This window comes from Dasypus novemcinctus, chromosome 27 (genome assembly GCF_030445035.2).
Source record: "Dasypus novemcinctus isolate mDasNov1 chromosome 27, mDasNov1.1.hap2, whole genome shotgun sequence".
In the NCBI taxonomy this organism is placed as follows: Eukaryota; Metazoa; Chordata; class Mammalia; order Cingulata; family Dasypodidae; genus Dasypus; species Dasypus novemcinctus.
In genome coordinates, this window is record NC_080699.1 from 19793864 (window position 1) to 19817779 (window position 23916).

A 23916-nucleotide genomic window follows, 5' to 3' on the forward strand; every position below is an offset into this window, starting at 1 on the left:
CCTGGAGCGGTTCTCCCCTGACCTTCCAATTTTGGCTTTAGTTCTGCCAACGCCGGTCACTCCCACGGGTCTCTTATGGCAAGATGGCCCCCTCCTCTTTCTTCATACGTCAAAAAGCAAGCTCCCAAAAATCTGCCCTTTCTTAAGGGCCTGGATCGCGCTGGCCACTGACTTAGTACTTCTCTCCATACAGACGTATGGTATCCCGCCACACACCATTGTCTGGCCTTTAGATGCCAAAGAAGTTACCTCCCTCATCATGAACAATGCCCAAATGCAGAGCCTGGTAGAGCTCTTTCGCGGCTCCTTTGGCAACCACTATCCTCATCACCGATTGCTGCAGGGAATGTCTCAATTGGCGTTTTCCAACCCGTTCTGTCCATTGCCCGCACGGAACCCGATCCCTTCAGCCATCACTGCCTTCACAGATGCCTCAAAAACGGCGTTTGCTGCCATCATATACACTCCTGGGAATCCTGAGCCACGGCAACTGCTGTTCGCAAATGACTTTTCTGTTCAAGTGGGTGAGCTTCTAGCTGTCGCTGCAGTCCTCAATCTCCACCCAGACCAGCCTCTCAACATCTTTACTGACAGCCTATACACTCTTCAGGTGTGTTGCAGCCTCCCGCTTGCTACTTTCCTACCAGGTGACTCAAACATCGATCGGGTGCTCGCCTTCGTACAGCGACTGCTTGAGGCGAGGCAGCAGCCCTGGTTCATTGCTCATATCAGAAGCCACTCTGGCCTACCAGGACCGCTGGCTCTAGGGAATGACCTCGCTGATGCTTCTGTGTCAAGCCGCCAGGTAAACCCAGTCCTCCTCCATGAAAGCCCTGCCGACGGGCCGCGGCTTGGGGACTTTGTCAATCAAGCTAAGCTCTTACATTCCCAATTTCATTTCTCTGCGCGGTCCATCCGAAAGCTCTTTCCAGACATACCCATTGAGACTTGCAAGCACCTTGTGCGCGCGTGCCGAACTTGCGCGCCCTTGCTGCCACTTGGACCTTTGCAGCCTCAAGGTGTTAACCCCCGAGGCCTCCACCCGAACTCAAGGTGGCAATTAGATGTCACTCATGTCAGTGCATTCGGCCGCCTCAAATATCTTCATGTGGCAATTGACACCTTTTCGCATCTGTGCTATGCAGTCCCTCTTGCGGGAGAAAGTGCTAAACACTGCATCCAGGCGCTTCGCCAAGCTATTTTGTTCATGGGAATTCCATGGGATCTCAAAACAGACAACGGACCAGCGTATCGCAGTGCCGCCTTCGCCAGCTTCGTGCAGATGTATCACATCACGCATCATTTTGGCATTCCATACAATCCACAGGGGCAAGGAATCGTTGAGCGCACTCACCAACAGCTCAAGCTACTCATTCAAAAAGAAAGGGCCTCCTCTCCCCACAAGGCCCCCGCCGACGTCGTGACTGCCTGCCTCATTCATCACAATCTCCTAACCTTCGATAACCATGGACTCTCCCCCACCCATAAACACTGGGGACCCATGTGGCAGCCCTCGCAAGTTCCCCTCGTCCATTGGAAAGACCCTGCCACAAATCGTTGGCAAGATCCAGCTCCCCTCCTAGCACAGGGGAGGGGCTTTGCTTGTGTCTTTCCAGATTCTGAGCCGCAGCCGCTCTGGGTTCCTGGGCGTTGCATTCGGCCTGCCACTGACCCATTAGTTCCACCGAACGATCAGCACCCTATGCCTTCGGTGAGAGATAACATTGACAGTGGATACGGCCCAGAGGTCGCCCCGTTCACCCGGATCCAGCACCAGCCATCATCAAGATGCCGCACCGTCAGATGATGCCTCTACACAGCCTCGCAGCCGTTCTCTTCGTCCTGGCTTCCCTCACTCTCCCAGCCGCTGCCAACCCGAGTCACCAGCCCTTCAATTGGACCCTCTCCCTCTGGCAACAAAAAAGGCTCCTCGCCTCGAACGTAACCGCCTCCGCCCCCTCTTTCACTACTGATGTCGCCAACCTCACTGGACGCACGAACCTTCCGTCTTATGAGTGGGGGGGACACAACCCCGCTGCCACAGGTTTCTACATGTGCCCATCCTCCGCCAGAGGATGCCATGACCCAACACACTATTACTGTCCTTCCTGGGGGTGCGAAACCATCGCCCACGGATGGTCCAGCGCCCCTAACAAAGACCCATACCTCACTCTCCAGCGTAATGCTACTCGATGGAACACCATCACACTCACAGTCAAAGACCCCAACTCCGACCTCTGGTTACGAGGCCGCATGTGGGGAGCCTGCCTGTATGCAGTAGGCTACAATTACGGTGCCATTATCACTATAAAAAAGGAGCCAATTCCCACACGTTCCACCCCAGTGGGCCCAAATCAGATTTTCAATCCTCCAAAGGCACAGCCCCCTTCCCTGCCCGGCTCCACCTCGCCCGCTCCTTCGCCCGGCACCCCCCTCGCCACTGCCTCCCTCAGCTCCCACAACCCCAAGCCTCGCTTACTCCCTACTCTGTACCCCAGCCTCCTCATTAATCTGATCAGAGCTTCGTACACTTCTCTAAACTCCTCTCACCCCAACCTCATCAAAAGCCACCTACTCCAGACCACTCGCCTATAGCTTCTTGTCTTCCTCTCCTTACTTCTCCCCAACTACTCCTCCCCCTCGGGCGAGGGGTACAGGGGCATCACAGGCCCGTTTCGCTGGCAAGGCTCGGCGCGCGCCAGGCGCCGGCGTGCGCCGACCCTAATGACGGGCACATGCATCCTGGCCAGATGCTATGTTGTCCGCTCACGACCGGCCGGTCCTCGTGGTCTCCCCCCACCCCTCGTCTTATCCCCGTGCCCGTCCCTATAACCTCCTTTTCCTCCTACTCTTCCTCCTAATCCTTGTCTTTTGTTGCTGCGCACGCCGAGCCATTCACACCCACCGTGCGCACCAAAACTTGTTGCTTCAATTTCTTTTTAAAACAAAAGGAACAATTGTTGCCGCCTTTCTCCGCCCCTCCTCCCCTTCCAGCCCCCACCACCCTTCCCGCCAGTCCCGCCCATATTACCAACCTACAGTCTGCCCTCTTCCCCAGTAACTGCTTACGGCATATTACCAGAGGTCTGCCCCCCCAGTTTTAGCCAATCCGCAGCCACCCCTCCGCCCTGCTCTCCCCTTCATACTCCACCCCCTTCCCTGCCTATATAACCAAGTGTACTTCCGCAATAAAGCAGACCTGTTCTTGCGCTCAAGCGGTCTCCGTGGTTTTTCCTCAACCGCGCGTCCCCCACGCCTGGAGAACCGGTGCTCCATCTTGGAGCACCCCCCGCCGGCTGCCTGGCAGGAGCAAGCCCCCCCGACTCTTGGGCCTGAGCGAGGACGAAACCCTCACACTCAGCTACACAAGTGTGCTCAACATATTTCTCTCACCTCATCTTTTGCCCTTCCCTTTGCTCCCTCTCCCATAAACCAGCCACTTGTTCCTAGACTATCCCCTGAGTATACCACTACAACTTTGCTCTTGTTGTTCCCTATTCCAGAAATGCCTTTCCCCCTTTAAATAATTATTTTAGTCCATTCGTCAGTCTATATTGATTTATTGAGGCCCTAGGTGCCGGGCACTGAGCCAACACTGAAGATATATTGGTGAGCAAATCCAGACACCATCCCTGCCCTAAAAGGCTTTCTTTCTAGTGAGAGGAGTCATACATGTATCAAAGGACCGCATAAAGAATTCATATTTATAAGCCTTATAAAAGTGCTATGAAAGAGAGGTACAAGGTGCTAAGAGCATGTGACAGGGAAGTATTACTGAGTCTGAAGACTCCCAAGGAAGAGACAATTTAGCTGGGATTTGAGAGGTGCACGAGCAATCCAGGCAGAGGCAATAGACAAATCCCTGTGGCAGAAGAGAGCCTGGTGCCTCCAAGGCACTGAAAGAAAACAGTGAGGCCGGAGGGGGACAGTGAAGAGGAGATGTCAGAAGGGGCTCACGATGATCTGGAGCAGTGAGTAGGCCAAATTAGGCAGAGCCTTTACAGCCATGTTAAAGATTGGTCCATATCTCCAGAGTGATCAATGGCAACTAATTTTTAAAAGCAGCCCAGGGTCACAATCAGCTTGCCAACATGCCTTAAGGACCAGGTTAAACGTCCGGCTGCCTTCTCCAACACCGCAGGCAGCTCTGGCACTAATGGCCTCCTCTAGTGGAGCAGGCACCACGTCATGGTAGGTGGTGAGTCTTTTCACTCGGTGGTAGCTGTGCTCTTCAGCTTTGTAGTCACAGCAGCACATAGTGTCTATCATGTAGTAAGCACTCAGCAAAGGTTGGTTGACTCAGTGAGTCAATCAATTAACATATGCTGCTGCCAGTCTATTTTATTTTCTCCCCTCTGCCATCTTGCTGAGTTAGGAAAACTCCACTGCACTGCCATAATTCAGCTTCTCATCTGTCTTCTAAACAATCTCTCCCTCGACACAATCAGTCCTCAGTGGGGTACTAGAGTTCCTTCCTAAACAAATGTCAGGTGAGGCGACTCTGCTCCTTACATAAACATTTACTGATTGCCCATGGTCAGCAGGATCAAATTCAAACTCTTCTGGCCAATATTCAATGCATTTCAAAATCCAGTCTCAAACTACTAGTTTTGGCTCATGTTTCATTGCATCCTTTCTTCCCTGTTCAACTACAATCAAAGTCCTAGAATATTCTACAAACAGACTATCTACCCCCACCTCTATGCCTTTACCTAGGCTATGCTTTCAGCTAGAATGTTCTGCCCTTGTGTTTTCTTAATTACAAAATGACTGGTGCTTCAAGATACAGCTCAACTGTCAACGCATCCCAAAACTTCTCCCCTAACCCCTAAATTCCAGAATTAATGACTGCTTTTTATATAGATATATTTATTCCTAGCACCTTCTCAGTTCCTGGCACATAATGGTCCTCAATTTAAAAAATCAGCCACACTCTGTTCTCGCCTGCATTCTCTCTGCACCAGCCAGGAAGGCAGCAATGCAGAGTACAAGGGAAGGGAAACGCAGCTCTCTCCTTCCCACGTGGGCACATGCATTCCCAGGAGAATAGGAAACATAAGGTCTTCCTTGTTCAAGTATTCAGACTACAAAGGACCCAAGCTGTATTCTAGGAAATTATTTCTAAACCTACAAAGAACCATCCATTTTTACTGGACTATTTCTCAACTCAGACATAAAATAGTATGTAAAAACTTTACATACTAAAGTGCCCAACAAAATTGTTTATTTTGTTAAGCAGTTTGTTACATTGTTTAAAAGTTATTTACTTTTTGGAGTCATTCTAATTTATATCTAAAGACTTAAATGTAGGAAACACTCAGCTGAGGATGGACTGTAAGAACAATTCTTCACCTGGTGAGTCATGGCATCAATATTGCATGTCAAGAGCATTTGTCATCTGCTTTAATTAAGACATAATGGAGTAATAAAAAAAAATGTCAATCATGTGGTAGATTAAAAATAACTTCCTAAACATCTCCTGTAGGTCAGTAAGAGCTGTCTAACTTTAAATCAATATTTAATGACTGACATGAGTATAAAACCTTTGTGATTCAGAGAAATTAATTCACTCTCCCCATATACAACCTTCTTTGATTCCCACTTTTTAATCTACTGGTCTTTTATTTATTCTCCAAAACTGGCTTTTATCAATCATCCAGAGCCTAATTGCATATTGCATATGTCTAAATGCCTAATTGCATATGGTACAGGGCTGGGCATTGTACTAAGAGAAGTATGGAAACCTATTCTCTGATCCCCTGGAAATGACAATCCAACTCAGACACACACACACATGCAGAAAGTAGGGACAATGAAACAATCTGAGTAATGTGTCTTGTGGTAAATATAAGAAATAAAAAATCATAATTTTCATTTTACACCATCTTGTACAGCTACAGCTCCTTTGAAGTTTATTTTGTCTTCACAACCATCCAGAGAGATAAGCAAGGCAGGGATTTCTACTTCCATTTAATGAATGACCACACTAAGAGGAGAGGGGCTAAATGATTTGCCCAAGTGCACACTGGTCAGAGTCAGAGGCAAAAATGAAATTCAATCCAGGTCTTCTAACTGCAAGCCTAGAGCTTTCTTCCTCTCTCCATAGCTGGCTCCCATAGAGTTGGGAAGACTAGTGAGAGATATACAAGGTCAGTGCTCCTTGAGATGAGAAGTGGGTATATTATTGAATTGGGGGGCAGGGACAAGGAAGGTTTGAGGAACTGTGGTCAGTTTGGATGGGTGGGATGGAAGCAGCTGACAAATCCAATAATCAGTTCATAGGGGCTTTGTAGTAAAGGGTGTTTTCAAGAATCTTTTCAATGATGAGAGAGAACTGAATTTAATATGTGGCAAGATAAAGAAAAATAGGAATGAAGCTAAAGGGCCTTGACTTTTACTCCGGTTCTCATTAAATTTCAAAAGACACACCCAGGGTAGAAAATCCCAAAAGTCTCATCCTTCTCATTTCCTGACAAAACAAGAGCAAGGTTCCTAGGACCTGGGGCTGCATTAGGGATGCCCGGAATTAATGATGAACTCTGCCATCTCATCTCTATTCTCTGCCACACTCTGTGAACCAGTTACTAAGCAGCTGTTGCAGGAACTTGGCTAATTAAATTAGAGCCTGCTGAATGCTTTATTGACCTGAAGCTCACTCCAGTGAGCAGGCCCACTTTGAAGGTGACTGTTTATGGCTGTAGCTAACCAATTATATAAAATGGACGAAAGCAACAGTGACACTAGGAAAAGTTCCATCAAGGTAAACAAAGTGTCTAAAACACAGCTGCTTGGGTGCATGACCTGAAGGAGATTTGCCTGGACAACTGAGAGAGGCAGAAAGACTCATAGATAGGGAGGACTTTGCATGGGAATAATGAAAGGAGTTCTGGAATCAAATAAACCTGAATTGGGACCCTAGCTTTGCTATTAACCACGTATGTCCTTGTGCAAGATATTTAACCTTTCCATGCTGCAACTACTCATCTGTAAAATGGGGATAATATCCTCCTCATGGGGATGGTTTTAGGATCAAATATGAAAACATACAGTCTTAAGCTTATGTAGTTCCAGCTCTCACATGGTCCCTTAGCAACCACGCTCACAAGCTGCCAATGTAAACTCTGACAACCCAGCAAATACTGATGATAATGAGCTGGAGTCACTTTCATAAAATAACTACGAAATGCACATTAGCCAATAGTGCCACACCCTTTCTGGGATTCTGTGAATGTTTTAATAATGCTTTCATTCTGAATTCTTTCTGCTCCATTGAATTTACCACATACTTGCTCTTTCTCTCTATCTCTCCACTTGATTGGAGATCTCAACTCTATGGTTAGAAGTCCCTCTCCTTCATTTTGCTTGCCAGATATGGGGCATGATGATAGGGTTTGTTCAGCAGCCCCCAGGGCGTGAATCTCACCACCTCATGTACATGCTCACTCCATATGGATTTTGAAGAAAACCCACACCATACAGATTCTGAGGGAAAAAATATACCTTTTTTGCCTTTTTGTTGCATGGTAAAAGATGCTTGTTAGATAATTCTTTCCTACTGCACCAAATCCTCCCATTTCCACCCAAAAATTATAATCGGAATAATAAAACAAAATGTAAAATCACCTTCAGTAATAATAATAATAAAGACATAATAATCATAAAGAAATATAATAAAGCCCTATTTGTCTAAAATTCTTGGGAATTGATTGTTTCAGTTAACTGTCCATTCTATTTAAAAATTACCCTATCAGGGCGGCGGACTTGGCCCAGTGGTTAGGGCGTCCGTCTACCACATGGGAGGTCCACGGTTCAAATCGCGGGCCTCCTTGACCTGTGTGGAGCTGGTCCATGCGCAATGCTGATGCACACAAGGAGTGCCATGCCACACGGGGTGTCCCCCGCGTAGGGGAGCCCCACGCACAAGGAGTGTGCCCCGTAAGGAGAGCCACCCAGTGCGAAAGAAAGTGCAGCCTGTCCAGGAATGGCGCCGCACACACAGAGAGCTGACACAACAAGATGACGCAACAAAAAGAAACACAGATTCCCATGCCGCTCACAACGACAGAAGTGGACAAAGAAGACGCAGCAAATAGACACAGAGAACAAACAACCGCAGTGGGGGTGGGGGGAAGGGGAGAGAAATAAATAAATAAACAAATCTTTAAAAAAAAAAATTACCCTATCAAAGACCTGGTGGTAGGTGGTGGATTCTTAAATCTTAAACCAAAAACACAAGCAACAAAAGAAAACCTGGATAAATGGAACCTCCTCAAACTTAAACACTTTGTGATTCAAAGGACTTCATCAAGAAGGTAAAAAGGCAACCCACTCAATGGAAGAAAATATTCAGAAACCACATTTCCAATAAAAGTCTGGTTTCCATACTATATAAAGAGATCATATAACTCAACAAAAAAAGAGCAAGCAGTCCAATTTAAAAATGGGCAAAGGACTTAAATAAATATTTCTCCAAAGAAGAAATACAAATAACCAAAAAACACATGAAAAAATGTCCAATATCACTAGCTATTAGGGAAATGCAACTCAAAACAAGAGATATCATCTCACACCACATAAAATGGCCATTATTAAAAAACAGAAAACTTAAGTGCTGAAGAAGATGTGGAGAAATAGGAACATTCCTTCAGTTGGTGGGAATACAAAATGGTACAACCTCTCTGGAAGTCAGTTTGGCAGTTCCTCAGGAAGCTAAATATAGAACTGCCATATGATCCAGCAATTTTTCTACTAGGAATATATCCAGAAGAACTGAAAATTGTGGCAAACAGTGTACACCAATGTTTTTAACGATGTTTTTCACAATTGCCAAAAGATGGAAGCAACCCAGGTGTCCCTCAACTGATGAATGGATAAACAAAATATGGTGTGTATATATATATATATATATATATATATATATATAGTGGAATACTATGCTGCTGTAAGAAGAAATGAAATTGGGACACATATGATAACATGGATGAAACTTGAAGACATTATACTAAGTGAAAATAAGCCAAACATAAAAGGACAAATACTGCATGGTCTTGCTAAGATGGACTAAATACAAAGAATAAACACATGGAGTTAAAATTCAGAGTACAGGTTATTAGGAGATTAGAGGAGGCCTGAGAAGGGTACTGATGCTTAATGTATGTAGAAGTTTTAATTAACTTGACTTAAAGTGTGGAAATGGATAGAGTGGGTGGTTACACATTATAGTGAGTAGAACTAATGCAACTGGTTTATAAATGGGATTGGGGTGGAAAAGGGTAGACCAAGGATGTAAATGTCAATTGAAAGAAAGCAAGAGAATAATCTAGGACTGAATAACACAGTGAACCCAGAGGTAGATGAGAATTGTGATTAATGATACAACTATAAGAATGTCCCGCTATGAACTAGAACAAATGTACATCACTATCGCAAGGCGGTAAGAATATGGAGAAGCATGGGAAAATTACAATTAATGTAATCTATGGACTACAGTTAGGAATACTGTGTTAATAATAGGGAGATGGAAAAAATATACCAAATATATGCTATAGACCATATTTAGAGTAATAGTCTGATGATATAATTTCATATTATTTAACAAATGTTCCACAGTACAATGTGTTGGTGGAGTGGTGTTTTATGGGAATTCCACACATGTGCATGACTGTTTTGTACAAAAGTTCAGGATTTCTCTAATAAAAATATATTTTTGAAAAGTTACCCTATCAAAACTGAAGACCAATTCTCAAAGAATTAGAATGTATATCAAACATGCCAAACTCCAGGTGCACCAGGATGATTTGATCTTTACTGGATCAAAAGCCTTGTAGGATTTGGCAGTGTTTCAGCAACAATGCCAGGGTTTAAGTTTTTGCTGAAGAGAACCAATGGAAAAAAAAAAACTCAAGATGGTATAAATTCTAAATGAATAGGTTTTATACAATTCTTTAGACACAATTATCCATACACAGCCAAAGAAAGATGCTCTCCTGGGACCCAAAAAATCCCTCCCATGTTGGAGGTCTTATGTGTTACTTACAAGGATACTTCAGCTCAAGCTGCCATGTTACCTTTTCTCTTTATTTGGACCACCTTGCTACATTTTATCTGGGGCTGACCTCAAATCAGTCCTGAGTATTTCTTAAGTTTACTCTGCTCAGCTCCATAACAAGAGAAACATTAGATACCATTCCATTCCTACCTCCAATTTAGTTGGAGAACTGCCTAGGTAATTAAACTCAGTTGGGTGCATTGAGATAGAAGTGCTGAACATTAATGTCTGTGTGTCAGGCCCTGCATTGCCTATTTTGCAGAAATTACCTCATTTAATCTTCTCAGTAACTCCATGAGATGGGTCATACTACTGTCTCTATTTTACAAATGAAGAGTCTGAGGGAGGATAAATAACTTGGCCAAGGTCACAGAGGTAACTAAATGTAAACTTGGCTATCAAACCCAGATTTTTGCAACTATAGACCCTATGCTGGCACTTCACCCACCCCTCCAACTCTACTTTGGACACCCTCCCTTTTATCCATGGGCCAGTAGACCAGCTGGCCACAGCAAAGACTCTGCAAAGGATTAGAAGTAGTTCCCTTTCACCCTTTTTTCTTCTTCCTTGTTTATCTCCACGTATTCCATCAGAGCTCCTACCAATCACTCCTCCCAAGATACCATAAAGTAACAAAAAAGAGAACTGAAAATAGGGACTTCTTGGAAGCCCTGTTCTTTTACTCTGAAGCAAACTCTGAGGGGAAATATACTTCACTGAAAATTTTTAAAAGGAGGTGTTAACTCTCTTTGCTTCATGGAAGAATAACCTTTTAGTGAGACCATGACTTTGTCTTAAAAACAGTTGTCATATAGGTCTGCTTTCCTTGGACAGAATTACTCTTTCCTTCTCACATTTTGCTGGCAGAAATTAATAAAAGACAAACAAAAAACCCAGAAAGTTAAAATTCTTTTGAGTTCTCAGGGATCCCAAGTTAAATTCTAATAGGATGACAAGAAAGTGAATATTAAACACCTAGCACTTGGGGCAAGGAGAAACAGAAAAAGAATGAGAAATAATACTGTCATGAATATGTACTATGGAACCACCCAGTCTATGGAAGAGGTGGCCAATGTTTTTCTAAAATGAATAAAAGCTGACACAGGGATACAAGGGATTTCAGTGCTACCATAGTCTTTTGAAAGGCCCATTCTGCTGAAAATCAGAATGTCTGATGTGTTTTATAATTGCCTTGTTAATAATAGCTATTCAGAAAGTCATGGAAGAAAAGAGGGTAACTTTTTAACAAAAATATCAGTTAGAGAGCCATTGAAAAGTTCACAATAAGAAATGTTTGGCCTAGGCACAGATCCTGCATTTTGGAAACCATATTTCAAAGAACACAGAAAAACGCTAGCAATGATCTCATTCCCATATTCTTAATAGAAAAAACATCAAACTATGGATGAAAGTCAGGGGATCATATAATAAAATATGATGATGAAATATAAAGCAGGAGTATGGCTGTGAGTAAACGCCAGCAATTAGCTCTACACAACAACAACAGGGAAAACAAACAGGGGAGGCCCCTCATAAGCTAAAATATAAAACTGGCTGGATCTGGGAAAAGTGTCAGGAAGTTTAAAGTCCAGAATGTGCTGAAGTTTAGGAACAACATTATTCATTATTTAAAAAGATTGGGGGTAGGAAGGTGGGGGGCAGGTCAAGTCAATGAAAGAAAGGAACAAGAAAGAAAAAGGTTATGTTTTGGAGTTGATGCGAAGGAAGGAATGGAGGGAAGGAGGGGGGGAGAGAGAGAGAGAAAGAAAGCTGAACAGCTCAAATACTATTTTACTTCCATATTCCCTATCAAGGAGAATTATCTTTAATCTGGAAAGGACAGAACAAACATAGGTGAAGGGGAAATGAAACTTAAGATAGGTGAAAAGACAGGAAAAGAAAACCTGGGTTTTAAATTAGTTCACAATTCTAGACCCAGATGAATTATATCCCATGGGTTACAAAGAAAAGAAACTGCAGGTATAATCACAAAACCATTTTGCATAGTTCTTGAGATGAGCAAGTATCTCAAGTTTCAAAAAGGGGTTAAAGGAGCTACTGCTACTTCAGACCAATGTAATTGATGTCAATTTTACAAAAGATCCTAGAATAGATATGAAATAGAGTTGGTGAGCAAAAAATCCTTGTTTTTTAGGTTTATGTAATAACATAGCTACAGAAATGGCAAATTCTTTAGACTGTATTTAGGAACAGAGCTTAGTATTTAAATTATAGGAAACCTATAAAAAAGTTAATCGGGCATAATGTTATGCATAATTTTTATCATACTATATGGTAATCAAGCACAAATGGAGCCCATTATGCAAATGAAGACAAGTAAAATTCTTTTAAAGCAGCATTTCAGGGAATGGCAGGAGACAGAAGCCAGCCAGTGCTGCTACAGTTCCCATGCCACCGAACAGATTTTAAGGAGACTTTAAGGGGACAGATCTTAAGGTAAAGGTATTGCCCTCCCTTAATCAAACTAGTTCCAGGAATCCAGCAACACCCAGTCCTAGTGCCCAGTAGCTGAAACTGGGTACCTGTGTCTTCTGGGATTCCCTGTGAAAATGACACAGGAGAATCTGATTTTAAGGGGGCCCTGGATGTCTTCTCTGATGAAACAGTCTGTAAGAGGAAAAGTCTTTCCTGGCAGTTTTGGGCATCCAGAAACTATAGAATTGGATTAGCTGGAGTAAGTAGCTGGGGAGTAGGGAAGGAGAGTCAAAAGGGAAGTGGAAGCATGAGTAAGCTGTTGGCTGTGTTTTTTGTGTTTGTTATTTAATGCCCAGTATTCGGGGAATGGGAGTGGAGTGGATATAAGGTAAGCCTGAGTGGAGAATGAATGTAACCTTGAGTGGAGAATGGCGGTTGTGGGGAAGAGGGAGGCAGAAGGGCAGTTAGAGGACAACTCCTGGAGGGCAGAAGAGAGGGTTACAAGTAACAAGAACTGAAAGAAGGATACATAAAGAGAAAGCTTCAAAATACACAAAATCTGTACACTTGAAATGAAAGCTTGGTCTGAATCCTAACTCTGACTTTCACTAGCTCTTTGACTATGGCTAAGCTAAATAACTTCTCTGCATCTCAGTTTCCTCAAATATAGAGATAACAATACCCATCCCCTGATGTTGTTGGAAAGATTAGAGTGCACGTGAAAAAAAAAAAAAGCTTTTACCTTGCACACAGAATATTCTCAATAAATGTTGTCCATTATTAGTATCTCTTCAAAATGTTGTTTTGGACCAGGTTATTCTGTCCCCTTTTAGAGGTCAACGCAAGGTTCACATGTCATTCAAGAGTGGCAGTGTGTTGTAGTAGAAAGAGCATGGAATTTGAAGTCAACCCTGACTCTAACACTTTCTATCTAATGATCAAGGGCAGCTTACTTAATGTATTAGCTATCTATAGCTGTGAAACAAATTACTCCAAAACCTAGAAGTTTAAAACAACACTTATTAGCTCACAGTTTATATAGGTCAGGAATTTGGGTGTGGCTGAACTGGATCCTTCCTCTCTGGGTCTCCCATAGGCTGTACTCACAGGGTCAACTAGGGCTGCAGTCATTTCCAGGCTCATCTGGGGAAGGATCACTTCCAAGCACACCCACATGGTTCTTTGGCAAGATTCAGTTCCTTGTGGGCCATTTGATAGAGGCATGTGACAAACTTCTGAAAATGTTTTTGAGAATAAAATGGAGAAATATAGTTGGATGACTGTACTTTGTAAGTAAACTATAACTATGTGAATAACAGTTCAATGTCAACTCATAGGAAAACGTCCAGTAACTAGCCACAGCAGTTTTAGATTGTCCTCTTCAGCATCTTGATAATAAATGTGAATGAACAGTGATTCATCTAATTTGCAAAGAAAACAAAATTTGGAAGAATACTCAGAGCATCTGAGTCAAAACTTCAAAGAAGAACTCAAAAACTAAAAGTATGTGCTAAAATTAACAAGATGAAAAGTCACATAGATACATGTACAGTAACAGATTTGGGTTTTAAAAAATTAAGGTCTCTGACATGACAATAATTCATGTAAAAATAAAAGGTCTGGGTGTTTTGGTTAACTATATGCAGACATGAGGAAAAACATCTCCAAATTAGGGAGGCCATGCCTCCATGATGCCCTGTTTATCACAGCTGCAACCAAAGTTGAATTCTGGATGATGTCTTTAAAAGGGACATTGGCAAGAGCTAAAGCTGGTAAGTGAAAGTTTCTAGGACATCATAAGTACTCAGTAGCAATGATTTAAATATGTTGAATGACTTTAACCAGAAAAGAAAAAACCATGAAGAAACTGCCTGGAAAAGAAGAGATTTGAAGGAGCAATCTAATATCTACCTTCAAATATCTGAAGGGCTTTTACTGGGAAAAAGGAACAGAAGGACATTTGGAGTCACTCTAGATGTCAGAACTAGGACAAATCAGCAGAAATTACAGGGGAATACATTTTTGTCTTAAAGAAGACTATTTTCACAATCTGGTGATCATGGAGCATACATCTTAGAAACAGAAGAGTTCCATGTCTTGCCTCACAAGACTATTTGATGGTTTAACTATTCCACCTGAAATGCTGTGGAGCAAAAACTTACCTTGGGGTGCAGTGATACTCAGAGATGTACCTACCAGGTGCAATGGATGTGTCACGATGATAGGAGAGAGTATTGCTGTGGGGGAGTGGGGGGTGGGGGCGGTGGGGGTGAATGGGACCTCATATTTTTCGAATGTAATTTTTAAAAATAAATAAATAATTTTTAAAAAAAAAAGAAAGAAAGAAAGAAAAAAAAAAACTTACCTTGGGTAGATGATGCTTTCCAAGTATGGGAGGCTATGAATCTCTTCATGAAACACCTAAGTCTTGTAGATCACTGTTTTCAAACTACAGATTACCAGTCACTGAGTTATTAAATCAATTTAATGATTCACAACCAGCATTAAAAAAAAAAAAGAAAAAAGAAATAGAATGGAAAAGGTCTGAGTCTATTACATTAGTAGGGTTAGTATTTTATCACAAAACTTTTGTTTGGGGTATGGGTATAGGTACACATTTTGTTTTGTCATTTTGTGTGTGTGTGCATGTGCACATGTGCATTAATTTGTGATAGGAAATGCATTTCCTAAGGGTCTCAGAAAAAAAGTTGGAAACCGCTAAGATGTTGCCCATCTACTCCAAAGGTAACATAGCTGGTCCCACTGGACTACTCTGTTCTGATGACTCTGCTGCTGCCAGGATATCTATTACCCAAGTACTATCCATGGACCTTCTTCTCTAATTTATCTACTCTTATTCCTTTTGTGATCTCATCCAGTCTCATTGCTTTAAACACCATCTGTTTGTTGACAACTCCCAAATTGAAATTTCCAGCCCAGACTTCCCAGACTCAACATCTCCACATGCCTACTCAACATCTCCACTTGGATATACAATGGACATCCCAACCTTAACATATCAAAAATTCCTGAACTACTGATCTTTCCCTCCAATCCTGCTCCCTTTACAGTCTTCCCCTCATTTAATTTGAAAGCAAATCCGTCTTCTCATTTTTTTCAGGCTAAAATCCTTGCAATCACCCTTGACACCTCTTTTTCTTTCATATTCCAGAGCCAATTCATCAGGAAATCCTGAGGTAGAGACTAGCTAGATGTTCACCAAACTCTTTTCTCCTACTTTCTAGATGTACAGAGAGACATTTTCCAGCTCCCTTATAGTCAGATGTGATTATGTGACTGAAAACCTTCCTTGCAGGACACTCCATTCTCTTTCCCCATCTGCCATCTGAATGGAGAGGATTCCAAGCCCCAAGAGGAAGGTGGAGGCATAAGATGGAAGGAACTTGGGTCCCCAGTGACCATGTTGCAGGCTGCTGGACCAGGAACCAGTCACAGATTGGATTGTAACATGAAGAAGAAAATTTTCACTAGCTTAAGCAAGTGAATTCAGGGTTTATCTGGTCTAGTAGTTAGGGTTACTCTAATTAACAGAAATCCTATTCAAAGCTAGGTTCTAGCTCCACTGCCTCCAACCTGGTCTAAACCACCATCATCTTTTACTTGTGATACTGCTAAAAAGATCCTGTTTTCCCTACTTTCAAATTTGCTCCCACTATTTTCAACAAAGATTAAGGCAGATTGGGTCTATCCTCTTCTCTGCTAACAACCTACTTGTGATTATGGTTATATTTAAAATGAGAAGAAGCACGTTTATCCTTTAGAGATACATACTAAAGTATTTATGGGTAGAATGATAGGTTATCTGGCATCAATTTTTAAAAATTCAGTGTGTTTTTAGAAGAGGGGGTTTGGGACTGGAGGGGTACAGATGAAACAAGATTAGTCATGTGATCATAATGTTGAAGCTGAGTAAAGGGTATATGGGGGCTCTTTATGCTATTCTCTCTACTTCATATGTTTACATTTTTGTAAAGTTTTTTTAAAAGCTACTACATTTCTTATTTGACTTGGAATTTTTAAAAAAATCCTTAGACTGGTCTATAAGGTATTATACAATCTTAACCTCCTCTTCTCCATTACTTCTCTAATCTCCTTTCCTACTACCCTCTCTCCAGACATACTCCTCCCACCTGATCTCTCTGCCTAGAGTTGTATCCACCCAGATATCCACGTATCTTACTCAGCTTCCCAATGAGGTATACTCTGACCATCTTACTTAGAATTGCAGCTTGCCCCCTCTTCCTCCTACAACTCTGGAGTTCCCAGTTGTCATCACTCTACATTAATTTTTTTTCACAGTAGTTATTTCTTCAAACATACTATATAATTTACTTATTTTATGTCTATTATTTGTCTTTCTCTTGTCACTAGAATTTAAATTATCAGAATGGCAGGGAGTTTTTGTTTGGGGTTTGTTTTATTTGTTAGTGAATAGAACAATGACTGGCATCCAATAAGCACCCAATAAGTGTAAGTAGAATGAATGAATGAAGTTTTAGAACTACTTTTAAGCCTGAGACAAGAGCGGGGGGAGGTGTCCTTGGTCTTGGTACTAGTCTCTTCTTCAATAGCTGGAGTAGCTAATACCCATCTACTCCCACCCTACTCTTTTGCGCTAAACAAGAAATCTAGGGCACCAGATTTCTGAGGAGGAGTGAAGAAATTATACATAGCTCATCAGAATTATTGCCTTCCTCCCCAACCTCCTGGCAGAGATTTCATAACTTGGTTTAGGGACACGTAAGGCTATCTCCAGGTATATCAGGTGATTACACAAAATTATTAACCAAACACCTCATGACAAAGTGAAAAATTTTCTGTCTAAACCATATGATAATTGAATATATTCTCAAAAGTAGGAAACTTTAGGCTTCCACAAATATATACTTTTACAAAACAAATGTTCAGGATCACTTCTATGATTAGAAATAATATGGGCATCAAAACACAATTTAGGACCAGAAGAGATAGCACAGGACTTTGCCATGTGATGTGAGGAAGAAATGCACACCAAGGTACCCCAAGAACCACTAGCAGCCAGCAACAGAAGGCTATACTGATGACAGGAAGAAGCAAGCCTTCTAGCCTCAAAACCTGAGTTCAGGCAGCGAACTTGGCCCAATGGTTAGGGCATCCGTCTACCACATGGGAGGTCCGTGGTTCAAACCCCGGGCCTCCTTGATCCATGTGGAGGTGGCCCATGCGCAGTGCTGATGCACGCAAAAGAGTGCTGTGCCACGCAGGGGTGTTCCCCGTGTAGGGGAGCCCCACACACAAGGAGTGTGCCGCGTAAGGAGAACTGCCCAGCGCGAAAGAAAGTGCAGCCTGCCCAGGAATGGTGCCACATACACGGAGAGCTGACACAATAAGATGACACAACAAAAAGAAACACAGATTCCCGTGCCGCTGACAACAACAGAAGCGGACAAAGAAGACGCAGCAAACAGACACAGAGAACAGACAACTGGGGTGGGGAGGGAAGGGGAGAGAAATAAATAAATAAATAAATAAATAAATCTTTTTAAATTAAAAAAAAAAACCCTGGGGTGGGGAGGGAAGGGGAGAGGAATAAATAAATAAATAAATAAATAAATAAATAAATAAATAAATAAATAAATCTTAAAAAAATTTTTTAAAAAACCCTGAGTTCATCAAGATGGTGGAGCGAGATGCTTCAGGGTTTCATCCCCACACAGAAGCTTTGAACAGCCAGCAAGAACTGGCAGAAACATCTTTCTCAAAGCTCCAGAAAACATTAAAGGACTGCAGTAATTGCACTTTCAAAGCAAGAAAAAAGCTACTTACAAGTGAGAGAATCTCATCACACCCAGACTGGCTCCTCACCATCCCTCACTGGCTCTGTGTGGAGTCTGCATGTGTTCGCAGTGCAGATCCCGGGTCACAGTTCCAGAGGGAGCAGAGTAACCCTCATGCATATACTGGGAGCATGCAGGTCTGGTCCATGCTGTCTGGTGGTGGCTTGAGGGACTCACTGACCCAGCAAGTGCCCTGCCTGTAGAAGGCAACTCAGAGAGATCTCCTATAGAAAGCTGTGGGAGAGCAGTCAAGTGGTGCCTGGGGCAAGGGATTGCTGGATGTAGGACATACAGTGCAGTGCCCAGGACCATGAAGAATCTGTTAATTAGGGAAGACGGGACATTTGAAACTATGTAAAGGAGGAATTCCTAGGGTCAAACGTGCATGCCTAAGAAAAGATGTATGCAGCAAGGATTCCTTTTTTTTTTTAATTAGCTCCTGGCACTCAAGGAAAGTTCTGTCATTATATTAGCTACATATAAGCTTAAGGGACAGATGCATCAAAGTCTAAATTCCAGGGATAACATAATGAAATACTAAAATGTCCAGGTTTCAACAAAAGATTACAAAACAAAGAAATAGGAGGTGATGCCCCAGGCAGAGGAGAGGACCAAAGCATTAGAAACCATCAATGTATAGATGGTCTGTCCATCAATGTACAGAGTCCCATCCAGCATCCATGTGGGATCAAAGCCCCCTCTCAACTGAGAGGTGGAGTGGGCATCACCACCCCAGGGTCCTCAGGATGGAGGAATAAAATATGGATTAGAATGACTCACTGGTATTCCACTATAGAATTATTATGACTCTAGCAATGGAAGAAATTATATCATTGATGTGGAGACAGTGGTCACAGGAGTTGCTGAAGGCAGGAAGAAGGAAAAGGAGGTGTAATATGAGGGCATTTTCTGGACTTGGGGTTGTCCTGAATGATATTGCTGGGACAGATACAGGACATTATATATCCTCCCATAACCCACTGAATGGACTGGCAGAGGGTGTAAACTACAATGTAAACCATAATCCATGCTGTGTAGCAGTGCTCCAAAACGTATTCATCAATTGCAATGAATGTACCACATTCATTTCATTCATAATGCAAGTTGTTGATGTGGGAAAAGTGGGAGTGTGGGGAGTGCGGCATATGGGAACCTATATTTTTTAATGCAACATTTTGTGTGATCTATGTATCTTTTAAAAATAAATTAAAAATATATTTAAAACAAAGAAAAGAAACTATCAATGAGGATCAGACCTGGCATATACTAGACAAAGACTTTAAAAAAAAAGCTCAAAGAGCTAAAGGAAAACATGGATGAAGAACTGCAGGAAATCAGGAAAACAACAGATGAACACAAAGAGAATATCACCAGAAAGATGGAGATTATAAAAAAGAACCAAAAAAGCTGAAGATCAGAGAAGCAAAAATTAAAAATTCCCAAGAGGGATTCAATAGCAGATTCGAGCTGTCAGAAGAATAAGCAAATTTGAAAAGAAGACCATTGAAATCAGCCAGTCTGAGGAGCAGAAAGAATGAAAAAAAGGGAACAGAGCTGAGGAAACTGTGGGGTACCATCTGGCATACCAATATAAGCATTGTGGGAGTTCCAGAAGAAGAGAGAAAAGTCAAAGCAAATATTTGGAGAAATAATGCCTGAAGATTTCTCAGGTTTAATGAAGGACATGAATATGCACATCCAGGATGCTCACCAAGCTCCAGATGGGATGGACCCAGTGAGATCCACACCACACCAAGTTGTAATTGGACTATTAAATGCCAAAGATGAAGAGAGAACTCTGGAGGTTATGGGAGGAGGAAACATGTCACATACAGGGGAACCTCAGTAAGACTGAATGATGATTTCTCACTGGAAACCTTAGAGGAAGGAGGGCAGTAGGAAGACATACTTAAAGTGCTGAGAGCAGAAAATTGCCAACCAAGATTTCTATAGCTGGCAAAACTGTCTTTCAAAAATGAGGGCAAGATTAAGACATTCCCAGAGGGAAGCGGACTTGGCCCATGGTTAGGGCGTCCATCTACCACATGGGAGGTCCGCAGTTCAAAACCTGGGCCTCCTTGACCCATGTGGAGCTGGCCCACATGGGTGCTGATGCGCGCAAGGAGTGCTGTGCTACGCAGGGGTGTCCCCCACGTAAGGGAGCCCCATGCGCAAGGAGTGCACCCCGTAAGGACAGCTGCCCAGCGCAAAAGAAAGTGCAGCCTGTCCAGGAATGGCGCCGCACACACAGAGAGCTGACACAACAAGGTGACACAACAAAAAGAAACACAGATTCCCACACCGCTGACAACGACAGAAGCGGACAAAGAACACGCAGCAAATAGACACAGAGAACAGACAACTGGGGCGGGGGGAGGGGAGAGAAATAAATAAATAAATCTTAAAAAAAAAAAAAAGACATTCCCAGATAAACAAAAGCTGAGGGAGTTTGTTACCATTAAACTGGCCCTACAGGAGACGCTAAAAAAGGTTGAAAAAAAAGGACAATAAATAGATTAAAGTCACATAAAGAAGTAAAGATTTCTGGTGAGGATAGCAACATGGGTAAATATAAATGCCAGTACTACTGTATTTTTGGTTTGTACCTCCACTTGAAAGTATTTCAAAATAAAAAGTAAAAAAAAAAAAAAAATCCTATTTAGAAAGACTACTTTGTGCCAAGTCTTTTTGTACATGAGATAATTTCCAATAGGCTATCCCTTCCTGTTTTACATCTATCTCCCCCTGCTAAGAAGTTTTCCCATACATATATTCATTTATCCATGGTACAAATTAGATATGGACCTTTGACAAATCCTTCTTTGGGCAAGTTTTCTTATTACCACAAAAATACCCTAGGCTGTGTGTGTGTACCACTTAATAGTTTCAGAAGAGAGAAAAAAATCCAAGGAAGTTAGATAAACAATAGAATGAAATCCAACAAAAGGTGGGGGATCATTGCCTGAAGTGATAGCAGAAGTACTTGCAAGAGTGGGAGTGGGATTATTCACATTTTTAACAATGTTATTAACCAAAAAAATATGGTTTAACCTACTCACAGATTGCTAAGTGACATATTGCAGCTTTATATTACAGGTGCTGTTCAGTCTAGATTTCCTGGGCTGAGGAAAGCCAGAATATAAGACCAGGGCAAAATGGAGCCGTTACTTGGTTTCCATTCCCACAGACCATCTTACATGGCTTGCATTCCTCCCAGGCCTGAGGAAAGAGTGCCATCTGGAGGATCCCCATTTCAGAAAGAAATGCTTTTGCAAAACTGACCATGGAACAGGTCACCAACAATTCAGGAGCTACATTAAAATAGAAGTCATTATCAAATAACCTCAAGGATTTAAATTATTTGCAAACTTGCCTCTTTATCAAAAACTTTTACTTCTTTTTTTTACTACAATCCTAGGAAACCTTTCTTGAATTTCCTTTCTCAAATTATTTTTAGAGTACTGATTGCTATTTGTGAAGAGGTCTCTTCTAGTTGATCCACAAATCCACTGAGTAAGTCAAGTCTCTTAAAATACCCTTCCTTCCATATCTACACACTCTTTCTAAAGGAAGAAGGTTCTATTCCATTCCAATTCAGGTCGCCAATCAGAACAGATACCCTCAAGGTCCTCAAAAAAGTTGCCAAACCCAGCTCCCACATGGTCAATCAGATGATCCATAGTCTGCCTGCTCTGTGCCATGGTATACAAACTACTCTTTAGGGGTAAATAGTCCCAAAGGACTGAGTCTACCCAGCCTTAGAACAGTAATGCAGTTTTCTGTTATGAGGAGGAGGGAAGAAATGGGGAGGATGCTTTTCAGTTACAAGAGATCCCTCCCCCAAATTGCTGTACCTGTCAAACAACAGGAATAGCTTCTATGAACAAAAGAAATCTGCCGTTCTATGTAATAGCTCTGTGATGCATTTATTTCAGTTCTGCCCTTGGTTTCCCATTCTCTCAAGAACTGAGAAAAGAATGCTTCCTGAAATTGTGTGAATTTTCAAAAACAGATTTTTTTTTCACCTGTGAGAATGGCCCTTTCCTCCTCCTCCTCTCTTAAGACAACTTCTTTGTTCTCAAAACAACAACAAAAAGCAAAAGTTGGTTCAGACAATTCGTTTTTCTTCTGAGTTCTCATAGTAAGACATGGTGAGTATAAGCAAAGACCTTGTCATTAACCACAATTGAGTCCTGTTATAAAGGGAAAACCAGTCTTTTTCTTTCTTACTGGTTCTTCTATAAGTTCTAAATAGGAAAGAAAAATCAAACAACCAGAATGAGTTGATTAAAGTGGCCGAGACCACAGTCTCAAAGCCAAACTTAGCATGTAAATGCGTTGCCTTCCCCCCAGTGTGGGACATGACTCCCGGTGATGAGCCTCCCTGGCACCAAGGGATTGCTGCCAAGTGCCAGCTGATGATGTAACTAGAAAATGACCTTGAATACAAGGGTCAACTTGGACCTGCAGAATATCTCAGTCTACATATAATACTAGGAGTTGAAAATGCTTTTTTACCTTAATCAAGGGGGAAATGGAAAGGACAAATGAGTTTATATGGCTATGAGTCTCCAAAAAGGAGCCAGGAGATTTTCAGAGGGGTCGCCCTTATGCACGCCTCAGCAGAGTCCCAGAGATAGATAGGGTGGATGCAACCCCAGGTTTTGGTTCTTCTGAGGGCTACAGAGACCCACAGGTTCTATGGTCATGGCAGATGGAGTTCAATGCCATGTCAGTTGGCCCTTCTTTGGAGTTTGTGTATCTGTGTGATGGAGCTGGACTCAGATGTGATCTTTTTTCACAAGCCTCTCCTGTTACCTTTACCAGAACTGTAGTTGGTGCTGGGGTTTAATATATACCCAGAGGATCTGAATCTCTGGACTGACCATATGATAGCCAGGCCCTGAGCCTCAACAGACTTCAGCTCCTACACTCTGGTTTATTGGACTTACCTCACTCAGCCAACATGGAGTTGAAGAAAGTCAACCATCATACCATGGAGCCAAGAGTGGCTACAACTGAAAGCAGGAAGATTACATCCAACATCCAGGGGGAATCTAAGCCCCCTTTTGACATAGATGTGGAGTGGACACAACCAATCCAAGGTCCACAGGATGGAGGAATAGAATATGGATTAGAGTAGACTTAATGATATTCTGTTCATGAACTATTGTGATTAGTAATCGAAGAAAATGTGGCATTGGTGTGGAGAAAGTGGCCATGGTGGCTGCTGGGTGTGGGGAATGGGAGGAAGAGATGAGATGTGGGGGCATTTTCGGGACTTGGAGTTGTCCCAGGTGGTGCTGCAGGGACAATTGTCAGACATTGTATGTCCTCCCATGGCCCACTGGATGGAACATGGGAGAGTGTGGGCTATGATGTGGACCATTGACCATGAGGTGCAGCGGTGCTCAGAGATGTATTCACCAAATGCAATGAATGTTTCATGATGATGGAGGAGATTGTTGCTGTGGGGGGAGGGGTGGGGTGAGGAGGGTGGAGGGTATATGGGGACCTCATTTTTTCTGAATGTAATAATTAATTAATTTAAAAAAATAACAAAGTGGCTGAGACCAAACTAAGGAGAGGGTAAAG

General features: G+C 42.4%; 1 protein-coding gene and 1 pseudogene across 1 annotated transcript in view; one reads left to right on the top strand and one right to left on the bottom strand.

Moving 5' to 3' along the window:
* The window catches only part of TMPRSS5 (transmembrane serine protease 5), a 32059-nt gene extending 24577 nt beyond the window's left edge, over positions 1–7482 (bottom strand). The window contains exon 1 of the mRNA XM_058289362.1: positions 7287–7482. The gene's annotated coding sequence lies outside the window, so the exon portion shown is untranslated. The remainder of the gene's footprint in view (positions 1–7286) is intronic.
* The window catches only part of LOC101434487 (large ribosomal subunit protein uL30-like 1 pseudogene), a 31341-nt pseudogene that overhangs the window by 128 nt on the left and 7297 nt on the right, over positions 1–23916 (top strand).